This window comes from Petromyzon marinus, chromosome 16, assembly GCF_048934315.1.
Source record: "Petromyzon marinus isolate PM22_M1 ecotype Great Lakes invasive population chromosome 16, UKy_Petmar_22M1.pri1.0, whole genome shotgun sequence".
Classification (NCBI taxonomy): domain Eukaryota; kingdom Metazoa; phylum Chordata; class Hyperoartia; order Petromyzontiformes; family Petromyzontidae; genus Petromyzon; species Petromyzon marinus.
This window is the reverse complement of record NC_133682.1, coordinates 12,886,999-12,907,703: the sequence shown is the minus strand read 5'-3', so window position 1 is coordinate 12,907,703 and position 20,705 is coordinate 12,886,999. Positions and strand designations below refer to the sequence as shown.

General features: G+C 46.3%; 1 pseudogene; it reads right to left on the bottom strand.

The window, feature by feature from the left end:
• Nucleotides 1-6,477: 6,477 nt before the first annotated feature.
• Nucleotides 6,478-8,733, bottom strand: LOC142924690 (uncharacterized; annotated as a pseudogene).
• Nucleotides 8,734-20,705: the final 11,972 nt, after the last annotated feature.

The window sequence follows — 20,705 nt, the reverse complement described above, 5'->3', positions numbered from 1 at the left end:
CTCAGAGGAGGAGTTGGAGGCGCTGCTGCTGAAACTGGAGTGTGCCACTAAGAGGTGGGACCTTACCATCAGCCACACCAAAACGAAGCACCTGCCTGGGAACCATTAGGCTGGCCTGCTTACGATCAATCCTTGGTTTAACCAAACTGGATTGTGTGAGGAGCTCACAAATGCTCGAAAGATCTGGACAAAGTCCCATTGGTGAGCTCCTCTGTCAGGCAAGACTGCGTTCGGCTGGGCCATGTAGCCCGCATGCCCAATCACCACATGACCAAACAGCTTTTGTTTCGCCGGTTCGAGGGGGCTAAACGGGCACGGCACGGGCTAGAGAAGAGATGGAGTGATGTGGTACAGGAGGACGTGGAGCTGAGTGGACTTGCCGATGACTGGTACCAGCGGTGTCAAGATCGGCCTCTGTGGAGGAGGCTCGTGAAGGACGCTACTGGGCAGTTGGAGGCAGTCGCCCTACAACAACAACAGAGGGCGGAGGAGCGACGCTCACAAGGAACAGAGCGCCGGGTGGCTAAAGCACAGCAAGTTGGCACAGTAGGGGGCACAGGTGGTGCATCAGCCAGTCATCTCAGTCAGTCGACCTGTGGCACCTGGGTTTGCCCCGTGACCTTCTGCCAGCATTCGTTGGACACTTCACGTGGCCTCAAGGTGCACATAGCCTGGCACAAGCGTCGTGGTGACGTCACCACCACTTAGTGGCTAATGGCGGTTGTTGTTGTCTCTCTTCCTCTCTCTGGTGTGTCCCTCTGTGTGTGTCTCTGTGTGTGTCTCTCTCTCCATGTGTGTCTCTCTCTCTGTGTCTCTCTAGGTGTGTGTCTCTCTATGTGTCTCTGTGTGTGTCTTTCTGTGTGTCTCTGTGTGTGTCTCTCACTGTCTGTGTGTGTCTCTCTATATGTGTCTCTCTCTTTATGTGCCTCTCCGTGTGTGTGTGTCTCTCTCTCTCTCTCCTTCCCTCGATGTAGTTTGTCCCTCTGTTGACACACATAGAAATAAAAGTACTTACACTGACATGGAGCGACGCACACACACACACATTGACTCACACACACACACATGGCTGCAGACATGCACATCGACCCACACACACACATGGACTTAGACGCAGGCATTATTACTGTGAAAGAAGTAACTTAATTAAAAAAGAGTAGTTTTCTACACACACACCACACACACAGACTTATGCACACACATACATGGACTTATGCACACACCACGACGGTATGCACTATGACTACAGCAGTGCATACCGACTGTGGTGGTACCTGCTTTCACTACAGCAGTGCAAACCGACTGTGGTGGTTTGTGGTATCACTACAGCAGTGCCTAGTGACTGTGGTGGAACCTGCTATCACAAAGGCAGTGCATACTGACAGTGGTGGTAGCGGCTATTACAAAAGCAGTGCATACTAACTGTGGTGGTAGCTGCTATGATAACAGCAGTGCATACTGTGGTGGTACATGGTTTAACAACAGCAGTGCATACTGAATGTGCTGGTACCTGGTATGATTACAGCAGTGCATATCGTGGTGGTACTTGCTTTCCCTGCAGCAGTGCATGCATGCTGTCGTGGTAGCTGGTATGATTACAACAGTGCATACAGTGGTGGTACCTGCTTTAGCTACTGGAGTGCATACGGACTTTGGTACCTGCTTTTACTACAGCAGTGCATAGTGACTGTGGTGGTCTGTGCGATTATTACAGCAGTGCATATTGTGTTGGTACCTGCTTTCCCTGCAGCAGTGCATGCATGCTGTGGTGTAAGCTGCTATGATTACAACAGGGCACGCGGCAGTGGTGGTACCTGCTATGAGTAGAGTAGTACATGCTTACTGTATAGCAGTATGTATGAACTGTACAGTAGTACATGCTGACTCCATAGCAGTATTTATGGACTGTACAGTAGTACATGCTGACTCGATAGCAGTATTAATCGACTCTACAGTAGTACATGCTGACTCGATAGCAGTAGATATCGACTCTACAGTAGTACATGCTGACTCTATAGCAGTATTAATAGTGACTCTATAGCAGTAGATATTTAGTGACTGTATAGCACAAAGTACTCACGTGACAGAGTGCCGTGGTGTGGCCGTGAGCTCGACTGAACGCGCATCACTTGGCAGGGTCCGCCCCCCCCACGCAATTGGCGTCAGTTGGTACGGTCGAGCTCGTGCAGTAAGTAATTAAAATAAGAATGGCACTAAATCGCTAATTAAACTAATTTAAAGTTGACGGCTGGGAAAACGGAATAGCCTATACCAAGCAGGGGGCTTGGGGCGTGCCACCCGGCAATTTTTTTCGGACTTGAACCCCACCGTTTGAGAGCCAAATCCCCCGCAAGCGTGCGCACGCGGAGACTTTTATATATAAGAAAGATGGCAGTGTAAGTTAAAGTTTTTTAACAAGCAATACATTAATTACATGACACACACTATGTTTACTTACATGTATTCTCATTCTGGTAGGACATTGAAACAAGTTAAGAGGAACTTCATCTTCAAAGTTGCCATTAATAAATGAAAATGTTTGTTTTTCTAAATAGAATTAGCCTATATACATTACAATTCTAATTATCATTTAAAGACATTTCTAAAAAAAATATTTGGAAAAAAATACAATTGTCTCATTTGCAAAATAATTATAGCCACTGTTCATCATGAATACAAATAATGCATAAACCATAACTTACTGCAGATTTGTTTTCACAAAATGAATCTATATTAGCATGTATTGTGCTCATTTGTACATTTACTGCATACTCAAAGTAACGTTAATTACAATGCCTCGCTATACATATGAGGCGTTAAACAGCTGAAAAGCATCAGAAAATGAAATAGCTGGAAAAAAAATCCACCAATAGAAATCACATTCCAAGCAAAGGGGGGTTGGGGGGGATGATGATGAAGAACATGGGATCTCACTGCGATCATGGTCACGATAGTGCATGAATTGTACTCATTGGAATGAGAGCACAAAACTTATATCTATTTATATATAAATGAAGTTTTAAAGAAAATGTGTTTGATGAGGAGGTCACCAAAGGCAGCCCAAGCAAAACTGATGTCACGTTCACACGTAATTTTATTCCGGTTTAAATAGCCATGTCTGTGCCGAATACGGTTGAGTTCGCACACACACACGTATAAATGTCAACTGGATTAAAAACCGCATGAAATAACTGACGCTGATCCTACCAGAAAATGATGTCCACTTTGGTTGTCTAGTGTTTATAATGACGAATAAATGTATTGTGAGGCATACTCTGTTTATTGTAATACTTCTCTTACACAGCCCTTAACACACAGAGGGGTATACGGTCCCCTCACCCGATACCCTAAGAAGGTACAGCCTCCTAACTTAGCGTGACCTACACACAGGTCTCTTCCTAACCTAAGGAGGTACAGCCTCCTATCTTGGCGGGACTTACTCACACGTCTACTGCTATCCTAGAGCCCTCCGGCTGGGACCTAGGGGAGGCTATCTGACCCACCGTTGGCCTGGTGGGTCTTGACCACTGGATACGCCGAGCCTTAGCCCTCAGAAGGGCTGGAAGGCTGGGTCCAGGGTCCTGGCTATCTTCAGCCTGGGCTTCGGTCTTCGTGTAGGGAGAGAACTCCCCGTGCTCTGCGCGGTCACCCTTCTTATACCCGTTTGTGGCCAGGTGTAACCAATCCCAATTCCCTCGTGGAACTGTCTGATTGGTTCTTATCAAACCTGTGGCTACGATCCACTTCACCTAGTCTGACCCCAACCGTTATGTACACAGAGGTAACGCTGCACTGCCCCTTTGATACCTAGTGGCAATGCAGGTTACCAAACAGTGAGTAGTAAACACCTCTACATCACCCCCTCCTTCGGAAGCTCCAGCCGTCCCGGCTGCAACAATGTGAAACTCCGAAATTATCAACGATGGAAGAAATGTGAGTGTGCCTCGCGAACAACAAGAAGAACAGAAAAAAAACATATAAATACCCCCCTAACAACACAACGTATGTACAAGGCAATCGGTCATGACACCGAACATACACACAACCCGATAGAGCAGGCGGCGAATGTAGCAAAACCGATTAGGAACCGGGAACGTGTCAGCAAGCAAGAGAAGCATCATGAAAACCGGCGAGATTTAGGGCGCGTGTGTTTCGCGGGGCCATCGTAGGGGATGGTAGGCTTCATCGGTGGCACAGGAGGGGCAGGAGGATGAACAAGAGCGTCAGGTGGGTCATGAGGTGGGTCTTGAGGCATTTCCACGGGGACACCTGATGATCCATGGTCCATCGAGGCCGAACGTGGCCTGCACGGAGCTGTCACTCCCATGTCATCTGCAGGAGGAATGACATGCCTGTGCTGTGGTTTAGGCGCCAACGGGGCAACATCTGGCTCGTCGGATGCATCGCACACTCGGCCCCCGTGTTGTGTGTGTTGTGGAGGGACACACGGCGTGACCGAAGGGTTTAACTGAGAAGGGTGAACGAACCAGCGACGCCGTCCCCAGCAAATTTTAATACATTGGGGCCGCAGGACCTCAACCACCTCCACCGGACCCGGCCATGGCCTGATGAGTTTTGCCGATGTGGACACCGGCACCTGGGGCCAGTGAAGCCATGTCCTGTCTCCCAGTACACACCGATGCGTGGACGTCTGAGGATCATGCAGTCTCAATTCACTCGCTGGCGTGAAGCCAAATTTTCAATGGCAGCCTCCCGTGCCTCGGCCAACTTACGGAGATTAAATCGACGAGCTTGGATTTCTGCGGCGGCTGTTCTATCCCCAGCCGAACGTCGGTGGGAGGAAAGGCATCCCTGCCATACATTAAAAAGAACGGGGAAAATCCCGTCACCGTGTGAAGTGCCATGCGGTATGCAGCGAGGACCCCCAGAACCTGCACCACCCAATCGAGGTGGGATTCATCAACCTGATGGCATAACATAGCGGTGAGAGTTCTATGCAAGCGTTCCACCATGCCGTTGGTTTGGGGATGGTAGGGCGAAGTGCGCACTTTCTTTGTGCCCAACAGGCGGCACACATCGTTCAACAGGACTCCTGAAAAATTTCTTCCTTGATCGGTCAGCAACCGTTCTGGTGCGCCCTTGTCCAGGACGTAGCCCTGAACAAAGGCGTCCATGACAGCTGCTGCCGACAGGTTGGGGAGGGCCCAGGCCATAGGCCACCGCGTAAAATACTCTACCCCAACCAGAAGGTACTTATTACCCCGTGGCGTAGTAGGAAAAGGGCCCAAAATATCGAGAGCCACCAACTCGTTTGCACGAGACACCGAAATGGGTTGCAGGGGCGGGCATGCCATTTTAGCCGGCGGTTTTCGTTGCGTGCAATGAGTGCACCCCAGTAGAATGTCGGTTACATCACGCAGCATGCCCGGCCAGAAAAATTGCACCCGCAACAACCCAATGGTTTTATGAACCCCCAGGTGTAACAAGCGCTTGTGTGCTGCCCATACGGCTTTACATCGCAAGGCGGAGGGCACGACGATTTTATGTTGATACGAGTCAGCATCCCAATGCATCATCAAGCCACGCTTAATAACAAATGAATTGAATTTCCGTTGACGCGGAGCCGCATTATTTGCGTGACGACGCAACCGCAACAATGACATGTCGTCGCTCTGGTGCCAACCCCATTCGGCCAAAGTCAGCCCCAGCAAGTCGTCACTGGCTGTTGGATCTGCATGATCCGACATTGGCGCTGAGGCAACAGGAAGCGCGGCGGACAACATTTCGAGAGGCGTGACCTGCGCAGGCAGTGGCGGCTTACAACGGCCAGAGCCCAAAAAGCATGCACATTTTTGAGCCGGCGGGAGGCGAGACAACGCATCGGCATTCGTGTGTTGTGCACCCTTACGGTAAGTAACATTGAAATCATAGTCCTGAAGGACTTTGAGCCACCGAGAAAGCTGGCCGGACGGTTGGTCAACCCGCAGAGCGTATTGTAATGCCGAATGATCAGATCATACGGTAAAATGCTGACAATACAGGTATTGTGATGAAAAAGACAATGGCCAGCAGCTCACGTTAGGTAACACAGTATCTTTGTTCAGCAGGAGACAAAACTCTGCTACCATAGGCAACGACCCTTTCAATGCCATCAACCTTTTGGGACAGAACACCCCCAATCCCTGTATTGCTAGCGTCAGTGTCCAACACGAATGGTATGGAAAAATCGGGGTATGCAAGGGATGGTGCCATTACGAGTGCGTTCCGCAAGGAGTCGAATGCGGCCTGTTCCACGTCCCCCCATGAAACATCACCCCTTTGGACGTAAGGGCATGAAGCGGTTTGGCAATCGTCGCGAAGCCAGCAACAAAATGGCGGTAATATGACGCAAAACCAATAAAACTGCGAAAATCGCCTGCAGATGAAGGGGTCGGCCATTGTAGAATGCATTTGTTTTTTTCAGGGTCGGTAGAAATTCCCGAGCGGCTGACTATGTGGCCCAAATAGCTCACAGACTCACACAGAAGGTGACACTGGCTTGAATTTTAAGTTAGCAGCCCGCATTTTCAAGAAGACAGGATGCAATTGCTCAATGTATTCGCCGAACGTGCGGATAAAGATGATGACGTCGTCAAGATAAATGAGACATGAGTCCCACTGGAGCCCAGCGAGGACCAGCTCCATGAGCCTCTGGAACGTCGCTGGGGCCGAGTGGAGACCCATGGGCAATCTTTTAAACTCAAAAAGGCCCTGTGGTGTCCGAAAAGCAGTCTTAGGTTTTTACGCTTCATCGAGGGGGAGTTGCCAAAACCCCGACAGATGGTCCAAAGTGGAGAAATAGTGCGCCCCTGCCAGGGCATCCAATGACTCATCCATACGAGGGAGAGGGTAGGTGTCAGCTACCGAGATTTTATTTAGGCGCCGAAAATCAACGGAAAAACGAAGACTGCCATCGTACTTTTTGACCAGCACTATTGGAGCACCCCAGGGACTAGTGGAAGGAGAAATGATATCGGCCTCCAGCATGTCATCCACAGCCGATTTAACATGCTGCTTCCCCGCCAGGCTAAGCCGAAATGGGTTTTGTTGAAAAGGGGCAGCGTTACAAGTATCAATGTGGTGATGCAGCAGCTTGGTGCAGCCAATATCAAATTTAGGTTTACTGAATATATTAGAAAATTCTCGCAGAAGAGCGCGCAATTTAATTCGCTGCGAACCAGACAGAACACCTGTGTCTGCACAGAGCGCGTCCAACCATTCCTCATCTGATTCAGAAGGAGGTGGAACCTGTGGCCTGTCAAGCACGTGTCCCACGACTCCGGTCCCCAGGGGCGCTGGGGTCGCATGAGCAAACACAGTTCCTTGCGGAATGACGGTTGTGGACAATCCGACATTCAAAACCTGCAAGAGCGGCTCCCTGTCAGCTGCTACGAGGGTCTGTGCAACCACTAAAGCCAACCCTTTAACAGCTGTGTTCGAAGGTCCCAGCAAAATTCCATGAGCTAAGGCGTCCGGGGCTAGCAGTTTCTTTAGTCGCAAGAGCACGAGCATTTGTGTTCCTGGCGGAATACGGACTGTGCTGGCGGCAAACGCCTGCACAGAGGCATTTGCCGTGCGCAGATGTGAGGGCGTGGGCAAGAACGTAATTTGTCGACCCGACGGGAGTTTATTGCAGGCTTGATCTACAAGGATCTTAATAGGCATTTTCGTGAGAAAGTCAGTGCCTAACAAACACGGCATGGCGAGGGAGGAAGAGACCAAAATAGGCCCTGCCAATTTAATGTCACCAATCGAAATTTGCACGCGAATTTGCCCAATAATGCCGAGTGAACCTCCATTAGCGGCGGAACACGGGATAGAAACACGTTCCAAGGGGTGGCATCGTACGGACAGTATATTGTAAATCAAATCCGAAATGATTGTAGCCGACACATTAGTATCAACCAACACACGGAATTCCACACCCTCGATCGATCTGACAACCACAGATGAACCTGCCGTCGCTACGACTACCCTATGGTCCAACTCAGACCACTGCCCAGGTCCGAATGGCCGCGAAGAATCGCCGGAACACCGCGCATCACACGCCAAATCGCGAGCATTTCTTATGGTGCGTTGCGGTGTGTATGGTGTGAATGAGTGCTGAGCGTGAGAGGCGCCCCGACTCGCCTGATTGTGCCACGATGCCGTGGGCTTTCTGTAGTCCTGGCCTCGGGATCCGGAGGAGCATTGTCGAGGCACACGGCACTCAGAGGAGATGTGGCCTTGTCGGCCACGGTTGATGCACGTCACGTCGCTGTGTGGAGGAGGCCGTCCCCGCTGCTGGTCGTCACGGCGACCAGTGTAGTCAGACGATCGCTGGCCCATTTACCTGGTCACCATGAAGGCCCGGTCGGGGGAGAATTCGGCGTCCCTGCCGGAAAGTTCCGATGTCGAAGCCGAGGCAGCGATGGTCGAATCCGTGTGGAGCAGTAGATGCACATAGATGCTCCGAGCGGCTCATAGTGAGCACATACTCTCCTCGTCCACCGCTTGAATGATGATACACAGTTTGCGCGCCAGTTTGGACATCCGTTGGAGGGTCGATTGTAGAGTCGCCCTTTGTTGCCTGGGGATGGTGTGGAGCGAGGCGAGAGCATCATCGTAAAGGGTGGCCGGTAGCGCTCGAAGCACCTGTGCGTCCGACCAGCCCACCATTCCTTGGTGGCTCAGGAAGTGACGCTGGAATGCCGCCCAGTCGCCCCCTGTAGAGGCGAATTCACGAAAGATGGGCAGGCGCTGTTGGAGGGCAGACGTCGTTTCCTCCTCAGTCTGCACAGTCTCGAGCCGGAAATCGGTGATGACCTGGCCGATAGCGTCTACTGTACTCTGTCGGTACTGCGATGATGCAGCGTCGGCTGAGTAGCATGAGTTAACAGTGTCGCGCGCTGATGACGCTGCGGGGTGTGATTGGCCCCCAGCATTCCCAGAATGCCCTTGACTTCTGCTTCCGGCGGGACCACGTGGTTCCTCGGCGGGAAAATCTAAATGTCCGTCTTGGCCGATGGCTGGAACATCCGCCGGCGGTTGATTCGATCCGCCCGCGACCTCTGAGATGATCTCGTCGAAAATGGAGGCGCACCATGTAGAAGTTGGGCCAGACAGCTGTGTGCTGCCCGGAGTCCGTCCCCCATGGCAGGAGGAGCAACCGGCTGCTGAGCCGGTGGTTGGGCAGCTGGCAACACGCCGGCATTTTCAGCGGAGTTGGTGGTTCCCTCAGGTGAGTCAGGGTTTTCTTCATTCTGACTTCGCACATGGGCTGAACTTCTCGTTTCCATTTTTCAACCACTTCTGACTCCAGTTGTAGTGTTTATAATGACGAATAAACTTATTGTGAGGCACACTCTGTTTATTGTAATACTTTTCTTACACAGTCCTTAACACACAGAGGGGTATATGGTCCCCTCACCCGATACCCTAAATAGGTACAGCCTCCGGACTTAGCGTGACCTATACAAAGGTCTCATCCTAAACTAAGGAGGTACAGCCTCATATCTAGGCGGGACTTACTCACAGGTCTACCGCTATCCTAGAGTCCTCCGGCTGGGAACTAGGGGAGGCTATCTGACCCACCGCTGGCCCGGTGGGTCTTGACCACTGGATACGCCGAGCCTTAGCCCTTAGAAGGGCTGGAAGGCTGGGTCCAGGGTACTGGCTATCTTCAGCCCGGGCTTCATTCTTCGTGTAGGGAGAGAACTCCCCGCACTCTGCGCAGTCACCCTTCTTATACCCGTTTGTGGCCAGGTGTATCCAATCCCACATTCCCACGTGGAACTGTCTGATTGGTTTTTACCAAACTGTGGCTACGATCCACTTCACCTTGTCTGACCCTAACCATTGTGTACACAGAGGTAACGCTGCACTGCCCCTTTGATACCTAGTGGCAATGCAGGTTACCGAACAGTGAGCAGTTAACACCTCTAAAGTTGTATACAATGTTCTCGGCACAAATCCCCATACTACGTGTGTGCGAAAAGGGAGTTGAATTTAAATGGGTTCAAAAGTTTTGGGAGGGCGATGTCTGCCCGTGAAAGTGCAGCATCAGGGAGTGGACACTGGTGGCATTTGGAGCAAGAGGTGTTGAGAAGAGGGATTGTCTCAACAATGCTGCAGCGGGGACCAATTGTGCTCTGTATGACAACGCCTGCTCGAGTGGGGTGGCTTCCCATCACAGCATACTCGACATCGCGATTTTAGCAGTAGATTGTCAATGTTTAATGCCCTTTGTGACACACTAATTTTCAAAGTAAAAACAAAATTTCATCATACATGTTTTAAACAACTTGAAAAGCGACGTGATATGTATTGAAAATCAGTATGCACTAAAAAAAAAGGTTTACGAATCGGCAACTTACCACAAATTAGTTGTGTTGGCAACTATACCACAGGGACACATATTTACACGTTCACCTGAAACCACCACAATGTCCATTTCAGTGTTTAGACTTACAATATGATGTAATTATAATAACAATTAACTTTTTCTTTCACTCAAGTATGACTGATCAACCAACATCAGCTCGATATCCTGCACAAACTCCTCCAGATGTATAATATTGACTCAGTCATATTTTAAAGGTAAATGTGCAGCCCTGAAATTACTTGTTCATGCCCCTGATGATATAATCACCAAGTAGCCGATCTATATCTATGATGATGAGTTGTTAATGTTGATACAATAATATTCAAAAATGTAATTGAGACCTTATGCCTATTTGTGATATAGTGCATCAGTATTTAGCTCGACGAGATTCAGTACAAATCCATTATTTTATTATATGTGATCGGTAACGACACGAACACCCTAACATTCATTACACGAAAATTTGTTTACTTATTTTCAATGGGTTCGTGCGTAATATTAACACGCATGAACTAATCAGTGCTGCTTATTCATATTTACTGATTTTTGTATTTAGTTTGTAGTCCTTCCCCTGCACCTCCAATTAGCACAGTTGACTATGTAGGGTGCGAAATAAGTTCAAATATATGCACACTTAACAGCATTAGTCCACTGAGAACCCCTGTACTGCCAGTGTTGGCACCTTGTCAAAAGGTTTATATTAGTGTGCATCGCCTATCAGTCGCATGGCAAGCTGTGTCCAGGCTCATGTGACTCTCACTTTCGTATCAGTGAGGTTTACCCCAGAAGTGTCTTGTTCAATGTTCAAAATTCTATTCTAAAATTAGCCCTGGGTATTTCTAACGAGTGAAAAACAAGCCATATCTGGTCTCAATCAAATTTCAAATGTCAAACGAAACACATAAGACGGTTCCATATACACAAGCATCAAAGCCTTTACAGGCACTAACATACATAAAGGGCAGAGACCCCATTAAAAGACATACTACATCTTAGGGTAAAGTACTGTTAGTATGCACCGATTACCAAGACCGTGTACAAGAAGGGTGAATCCAAACCTTCACCATCCGTCTTTGTTTCCCTGGTAGTGATGCGGTTAACATACACTCCACTAAGGCACTACTTTAAGACTGAGTTGACCTAGGGGAGATGCAGTACCAGTTCAATAAAATATCACTTTGTTAGGGATATGCATTGAACTCAAGTCTTGGGTTTGTATCACAGTAAGGATTATGGATATCTCAGAACAGCTGCCTCAAAAAGATAATATTCCTGGGTAAATCAGAACAGGTGGCAACCCTAAAACCTACTGAACTAAAAGGGGCGGTACAGGGTTCCCTCGAATTACGCCGGTTCGATTTCTGCGATTCGCACATATGCGGCTAACCTATTTCTACATAAAATTGCGGTTTGAATTCACTCGTGGGCGGCTATGCGGTCGGACATTGGAGAATATTGTGTGTTGTTGTACTGTATGCGGTAATCGGCAGGCAGATATCTCTTGTGGTGTTGCTTTGAGCAATCTGTTTTTTGGAACGCATCTACCGTATAGAGCTAGGGAAACATGCAGATTGAGTTCATGAGCCCATCTGTACTGATCTTTATTGTGGGCTATTTCTGGGTTACTCCAGTTTTTGTTCCAAATACAATAAATGCCTAACAAATTGAATTTGCCGAACATTTCCAAAATTAAAATTATTATTGAGTGCCAATGAAGATTTTGTGAGTAAACAAAATGCATTATAAGAATAGGTTTTACCCTTTCTGGCACTTAAACATGTCTTAAGATGTTCAAAAACACCAAACTGAAACCTTTTACAAGGAATTATCTCCAATGAGAGGGGCAATGCTATAAAATGCATGATTAATATTGTATTATTATTCACCAGCCAAGTGGTGCATTGGTTAGGGGACGTAACTTACGAACTATTTTTTTTACCAACCACATTTCTGATGGTGATCAGTGTAGTCATACATAACCAGGGCAGAAAGCCATGAAACTTTCGGCACAGTTGAACGCGATTCCTTTTCAACACGTTTTAACCTTGGGTGGCACCATGGGGCTTGGATACGAGGTCTCGAAAGCATTGGCACATTGTTCCAACAGTAATTAGAACGTGCATTAACCCAACGAGCCGTGCAATAGCCTCATATCCCAGGTGGTTTCCATTGCCTGTTTTCAAGCATAACTTATTTAATATCTTCTGCACCACCAGCTTGTTCTTCTTTGTGCTTTCTACACAAATGGAGGGCATCTCAATTCGAACTCGTGTTACGTGATGTTGTGTTACTTGGAGCTCTTTGTCCTTTGGATTGTAAGAGTGAGTCTCCATTTTCATTGGAGATGCCCGTGGAAATTAGGAATGTCCGATCTGCTCTCCTTGATTTTTTTATCATTAGATACCAATGGGTAAAACTGAAGTCAGTGAACAGATTCTCATCCGGTGCAAAACTATTATTAATGTTGGAATGCAGTGGATAAATTAGTCACGTGAGGTTACTTGTACTTGTTTTGTCATAGTGAGTTCAACTTAGTCGCAGACACACTTCTTGGAGGCAACACATTTATTAATACTAACACATGGGGTAACTGCCCCTTAACAAGATAACAACCTATGGTGGTGGACCATGAGGCTAATTGCACTAATTACACCGTAACTAGCTACAATGGACCAGACCATAGCTTGGGTCCAGGTCCACATGTTGGTGACTTCTGCAGGATGTAGAACGTAGATTATTCAGGCTTATATCCTCTGTGGCGTGGCTGGCTCCGCCCTTAGCCACGGTCACCTTCTAGAATCCTCGAGCAGGATCTCGACCCTGACACATGACCTCCCCTAGCCCCCACTTGGGGCCCCGTGTAGACTTAACTGGTCACGTGTCCTCTGGGGTCAACCAGAGTGCCACGGCCTATAGTAACCCCATTCCCGTGGCCATCACTCTCACACCCTATCCTGTAGGAGCCGACACTGCATGCAGAGCGTGGTGCCATCCAGCGCTGTCATTCAGCGCTCACCGAGCCCCTCTAGGGCTGGTACAGCACTCACATATAAGTGGTGTCCGAGATGTTAATACATCGCACGCCGTGCCTCTCTTTGGCCGGCATTACACAGTGACATCCGCGATGTCACAACATCACCCCCTCCTTCGTAGCAATCAGCCATCCTGGCTGTTAACTCCCCCATTTAATATATACACTATCCATCTGACGATGGATCATCGTGCACTGGCGGCAAACGGCGTGCCTACTCTTCCGCCCAGCTGTGGACAGAACTGTGGCCGCCCATGTGAAAGAAGGAGTGCCAAGCTGTCCGTATGATACACACACCCTCACACCCTCACCGCTCCGCAGGGAACACATTTTTGATACAAGGGATGCCCAACCTCGGCGTCTGCTTTACGCAAAGAATTGAACAAGTGGCAAAGAAAACACACAACACGCATATCGAGACAAATTAGATTGTTCCAAAAAGTTATCTTCGTGTTTCAAGAAGGGTTGCCATTCCAAGGTGGTGCGTTAAATATCAGCTGATCTTGAAAAGCATTGCTGCCCGTCAAGTTACATGAATACGATTGTTTAGAAGTATTTTACTCATCCGTTTTCGTTGATTGCATAATCTTGCCAAGGAATGAATTGATAACTACTCTTGCCTTCGGGACATGTTTCTTTATTGCCTTCGTATGAATATCGTTGCATGAATTTTTAAGGACTTTTTGTTCCTATTGCCGTGTATGCTCGTGTACTCTGAGTAATAATCGATTGTTCTGTTACCCAGTTAACAAACGTGATCATTGAAGGTTAAATGTATGGATCAATGAGGGGAACATCTCCAGGAGTACTGTGTTGGCAATTCCAAGCATAAGAGTTCACATATTAGAGTGTTAAGGTTTTGTTCAGAAATTAAAATTGCTTAACACAAGAAGTGTCTGCGTGGCTACGGAGGTTCTTTGTAAGCCATCTGGCTTCCATGAGAGATTCGTTCATGAGGCTATCCACATATACAAACACAGAGACAATTTCAACCGAGAAGATGGATTCTATCTTAGCAATCATTGGAAAGATTTGATAAATCATTTCAGTTCTTGATTGATTGTTCACGCTTACAGTGCCTTTCAGACAGCATACATAAAAACAAATTTCGTCTCCCCCCTCCTCTTTTCAAAAAATAGATGGACTAGTCCTGGCAAACAGCCAATCGTTGCGCGTGACGCAAACGTTATTTTTATATATATATAAATAAATAAATAAATATGCCGTTTTCAAAATAAATTTATGCAAACCGACACACCTGATGATGACCGTTTGAGTTATGGTCGAAACGTCGTGAGAATTTTTTATTGTTTTATATATATTTTGTTATTTTGTTGTTTCTCTTCAACGTGACTTTACCGAAAAAACTAAGAATATGAATTACTGCAGTCACGAAAGCTTTAAATCAAAATCATTCAAATTGTTAAGAAAGTACATTTTCACTGAGTGTCCACTCCTCTTCTTCAGAAAACCTTAGCTTGCTGAGTGATAATACAATTATTGATTGAGGATATTTGCATGATGGGAAACCGGAATTCTCTGAAAATCCCACATACATAGACAGAACATCTCAACTCTGCACAAGCATTTTAGAAACCTACTGGCTGTACTTTCTTCTCGCTCCACCATCACTTTAGCACAAATACTCCAGTAATATTACATTTTCTCACATGCTTTACATTTACTGTTATATCTATTTTAGTTCATTTCTCATGACGGAACTTGTGTGGAAGGTTGATTGGATTTCACGCCTTTTTGTAGTTTCGTAGATTATTGTATCATGCCTCTTTTCTCCCTGGCTCACTGCTGCAAAGACACTGACGCCACACGTTCACTAACCAAGTTATAAATGAAAATGACGATTGCCGCTGGGGAACACTGATGCAGAAGGCACATCGGCGGTTAAAATTAAGTGCTGCGCGTGATTAAAAAAAGTTCCTTTAAAACTGTTGCAGGGTGGAATGGTGGAATAGTTATGAGCGCACTGCTGCTATGAACCCAGCAACCTGAGATTCCTGGTCTCAGCTGAAAATAGCATCCGGCGATATCTGATCCAGTCCTGGCTCCCACTTCCCCAACATGCACTGACCAACGTGGTGAAGCATGACCAGCATGGCGTAGAAACTCCTTCATCCAGCAGCTTCTACAGTACTATTACATTGTGATTCATATTTCAAACAGTAGTTAGCACACACTGCTTCGGTAGTTAAAATATCGCCACCGTGGGGTGCCAATGGTGGTGAGATGTTAACTACCTCGCCTGGTACATAGGATATTGTGTTCAATCCCACGACCGGACATCAGTATATTTGGAGTTTAAATGTTCTTACAGTGGTCACGTGGATTTTTCTCCGGGTCCTTGGGATTTTCCCTCCATATATAGAAACACGCATTTAGAGTATTTGGCTGCTATAAATTTCCACATCATGATAAGCTACTTTGTTAATCTATTATTTGTTTCCAGGTCGGTTATGATAAGAGCTATATAGCTCCATGGGCCTTACCTGGTAAAATACAAAGAAATGTTCAAAATAGTTCGTAGTTCTATAAACCCAAAGACCTGAATTCAATTCCTGGCCAGGAAAACATCTCTGGAGAGTAAAATTTGAACTAGACTTAGACTGCCCCCATGTCACCAACCTGCACTGAGAAAGGTGAAGTATGGTCAAACTCCCATGACCTAACCAACATGGGAAAAATTTAATCCTGCAGTGGAGTGACAGGATTATACATGTTTTTTTCCTAATCCAGTTTAGCGCTTAAAATACTGGAATCACAATTTGGAGTATGTTAGGTGAAATCTCAATCTAGGGTCAACTTAACCCATCATACCTTTTCCTATGTCTTAATAAAATACGTACCACTGTGGAAAGCCAAGAGTTGTCGTTGTACGGAGAGACTTGTCTCTGTGAAAGGGAATGTTGGATTTCACTCCTGTCGTTTATAGTGTCAGTTCGATGTCTATGGCAAAATGAACAAACAACACTGGTATTGTAAATAATAACAATCGCAATGTTTTGTCAGCCTGTGTTGTTGATGGTTAATATATATAGAAAGAGTGAGCATACTACACATATGAGACAAGCATTTTAAAAACAAATGTCCTTCTGAATGGCAAAATATTGAAGAAGTCACTTTCATGAATACATTTCACCTAGAAAATGACTTTGAGATGGAACATCTCATTTGCAAAGTTGTCCAGGGTGCTATGTATCACAGACAGCGAGGATCACCATTATTACACATACCACTTGCTTACCAAGGAAAGCCTCACTATAACTGTGTAAATGATAAGTCACTTTGTTGAGCTATGATTTGTGGTCAGGTCACTTCTGAAAAATATGTTAATACCTTAGTGGGCTTTGCCTGGTAGGATGGAGATGGTTCAGTTTAGTTTGTATGTTATTGGGTGATTTGGTTACCTTTCTTGTACTTTGCACTACTGTCATGTTTTTGTACTGTTTGCTGTTGTAACGTTCTTACCGCTTCTACTGGACATCTATGAAAAACATAGCTTCATAACGCATCGGATTCCTTCAGTATGAATACATATTCTGATTCTGAAGTATTGCAAGTCAGGAAGATCCTGTTGCTGCTGTGTGTAATCCCGATTCAGTAAATCTGCAGGTATTTTTTTCAGCTTTGAGATGTTTGGCTCAATACCTGTCGCGGTTTATGTTTCTTTTTAACTACAGGAGGAAACCGGGCAAGCCGGGAGGAAACCGTTGCAGAACAGGGGGAGAAACATATACGCCCCATGTCGAAAGATGCCCTAGTTGGAAATCGAACCCAGATATGTCTTGCTGTGATGCACTTGCTGTGCGCCACCCTGCTGCAAATTATTCAAGAAAGTGACCCAATAAATTATCAATGAGCTGTGCCTGCCACACTGAGGATACATGGAGATTGGTACAAGCAAACATTTTCACACTTTTAACTTGTAGCCTCCAGAGTTTTAAGGACATAATATGGTCACACGCTCAGGGTGATTAATTAACACTGTAAAGTGTGTGTCGTGCCGGCACATCGTTTGACCTTCCTGTGACGAAGGAAACAACAATCTTATGTAACCTGGAGCCAAGTTACTTCCAAAAGAGAGACACTGAGCTAAAGAAAAAAAGAAAATACATGCATTCCGCCAGGTGAAAACTGATGTTCTTCATTGCTTTTTCCCTCTTAAAAAATAGTTTCTGCGAATGAATGTGTTTAGAGTAACTATGCAAACGATGTTGCCCTGCTAGCTGATATGCTGTCAAGTGCTGCTCCTTGAACTGGAGGTCATGCAGAATGAAGCTCTCTCATTTGGCCTGGAAATGAATTGGGCGAAAAACCATAAGCAGCCACACAACCTAAACAATGCTGAAGTGGTAAGATAATTCACCCATCTCGGTTGATAACGGCAACATACTGGTAGCAGTGAGGGAGAAATTAAAAGATGAATCTCAATTGTTTGCGAGTACGTGAAACAGCTCAACAAATGCCTCTGGTGCTCCAGAATACAGCAACAACAAATATCTGCCTCTACAACTTGTACATCCTCCTTGTATTTCTGTACGGCCCAGAGACGTGGTCAATGTCAGTAGCGTCTCTGCACAGAAATCTGGACGCATTCAACCAGATGGCTTCATGAACAAATCACCTTACCCTACATTGCAGAGATTACTAAAAAGATCTCCAAAATCCTGAATAAACACAAGATCCAGGTCCGATTCAACACAGTACATAAAATCCTTGATCTGGTTCCATCTGTAAAAGATGCTGTTCCAGACATACAGTACCCGGGTGCTTACAAACTAAAGTGCCTAAGTGGTAGCAACTACATTGGGGAAACCAAACGACATATCTCGGACCGCATCCGCGAACATAAAGCAGACTTGAAACACGGTAGGACGAACTCTTCTGCCGTGGCAGATCACTGTTATAATTCAGTGGGTTCACATGGCATTGACTTCTCCAAGACGGAGGTTCTTTGCAAGCCAACCGGCTACCATGAGAGATTCGTTCATGAAGCCATCCACATATACAAACACAGAGACAATTTCAACCGAGAAGATGGATTCTGACTTAGTAACCATTGGAAATATGTTTTAAACCATTTCGGTTCTTAATTAATTGTATTTTACGGTGACCGTCAGACCGCAGCTCTTTCACTGGCATTGTGACTGTTTCTCCCTCCCCCCTCCTCCCTTTCGACCATGGATTGACTCGTCCGCCTGAATGTCGCTGTCCTTGGTCCTGGTGTTGAGGGGATGGGAAAAACAGCTATTTTTTTCACCATATAACATTGTGATATATAGCAAATTATTGTTAGTTGCTCAGCTGATTGGAGAGTATATAGAGTTTATTGATAACATTGAGGAGCTCATATTTTAGTTTTTTATTGGTTTACTATATGGTATTCATTATATAGTGTAATGTATACCCAATTGCTGTATGATTAATAGCTCAGCTTATTGAAGAATATATTAAGTACATTTATTATATTGATGTGATATAGACGGTTTTTTCACATCGGTTTACTTCATGATAGTTGGTTAGTTGGAGGCCTTTAGCGTCCATACACTAAATGCCTCTGTTGATATGTAAACTTTGACTTTAACACAGCAATTCCTGTCGCAAGCTAATCCCTCGGCTATTTCAATGCTAAATTATCCTGCTCTGATATGTAAACTCCTTTGTCAAGGCTCTTCACGCTTCTCACTGAGCTTAAAAGACGCTATGGTTTACTTTATAATAGTTGGTAATTGGAGGCCTTTAGCGTCCATATACTTAATGCCTCTGTGGATATGTAAACTTTGACTTTAACACAGCTATTTCTGTCACAAGCTAATCCCTCAGTTTGTTCAATGCTAAATGATTCTGCTTTGATATGTGAACTCCTTTTTCAAGGCTCGCCAAGCCTCTCACCGAGCTTAAAAGACGCTGAGAATCTTAGCAGCGTTAATTGAAGCTCTGTCGTCCCGACATTTCTGTTCTTTCACCTGAAGAAGGCTACTTGTGTTGTGGCCGAAACGTCGTGAGAATTTTATTGTCTTATTTTTGTTTTGTTATTATTTTATTCTCATTCTACGTGACTTTACCGAAAGAACCAAAGAAAATGAAGTATTGCAGTCACGAAAGCTTTAAATCGAAAAATAAAATATCTGATAATAGGCGGTGGGTTTGCAGAGTACCTTCGTCTTGGAAAAATCAATTTCGTGTGAGCCCACAGCGTTAAAACAATGATCAGCAACACTACACCATAGGGCCCGTTGGATCTCCGACCAGCATCACCTAGCCAGTGAGCTGAAGGACGTACACCAATTCCTCAGGATGAACGGATATTCTGACCGTACAATCCGCAAAGCTGTCTCCCCATGCCTGGGGAGACAACGATCTGAGGAAACAACCAATACCATCATTTTGCAATACATAGCAGGGGCTACCAATTTTTTTTTTCCAAAATCTTAAACTAACACAAGATTCAGGTTCGTTTCAACACAGTAGACAAAATCCGTGATTTTATCCCATCTGTAAAGGATGTGATTCCTGATATGCAATACCCGGGTGTCTACAAACTGAGTTGTGGCTGCTGTAGCAGTTACATTGGGGAAACGAAACGACATGTCTCGGACCGTGTTCGCGAACACAAGGCAGATCTGAAACACAGTAGGACCAATACCTCTGTCGTTGCTGATCATTGTTTTAACACTGTGGGCTCACACGAAATTTACTTTTCCAAGACGAAGGTACTCTGCAAACCCACTGGCTATTATCAGATATTTGTTTATGAAGCAATTCCGATATAGAAACACAGACACAACCTCAACCGAGAAGATGGGTACAAACTGAGCAATCATTGGAATGACGTTATTAACCAGGTGAAGTCTTAACTGACTGTGATGTTTCCATCATACCTGCCTATGTCAGCTATTATTTCCGACTCTCTGTGTGTCTTTCTCTCTCTCTGTGCATCTCTCTCCGATCTCTACTCCAGTACTCCAGTGACCCGGGTGCTGCCGTGGGGTCCACTTTCTGCCCCGCCTCCTCCCCGCCTCCTCCCCCCCTTCCCCCCCCCCCCCTGCAGCCGATCTCCCTAGTGCTGCCGCGGTGGTCCACTTTACTCCAGTGACCCGGGTGCTGCTGCGGGGTCCACTTTCTGCCCTGCCTCCTTCCCCCCTTCTCTCCCCCCGCCCCCCCTGCAGCCGCTCTCTCCAATGCTGCAGCGGTGGTCCACTTTACTCCAGTGGTCCGGGTGCTGCTGCTGGGTCCACTTTTTACCCCGCCTCCTTCCACCCCCCCTCCCCCACTTCTCTCTCCCCCCCTTACTGC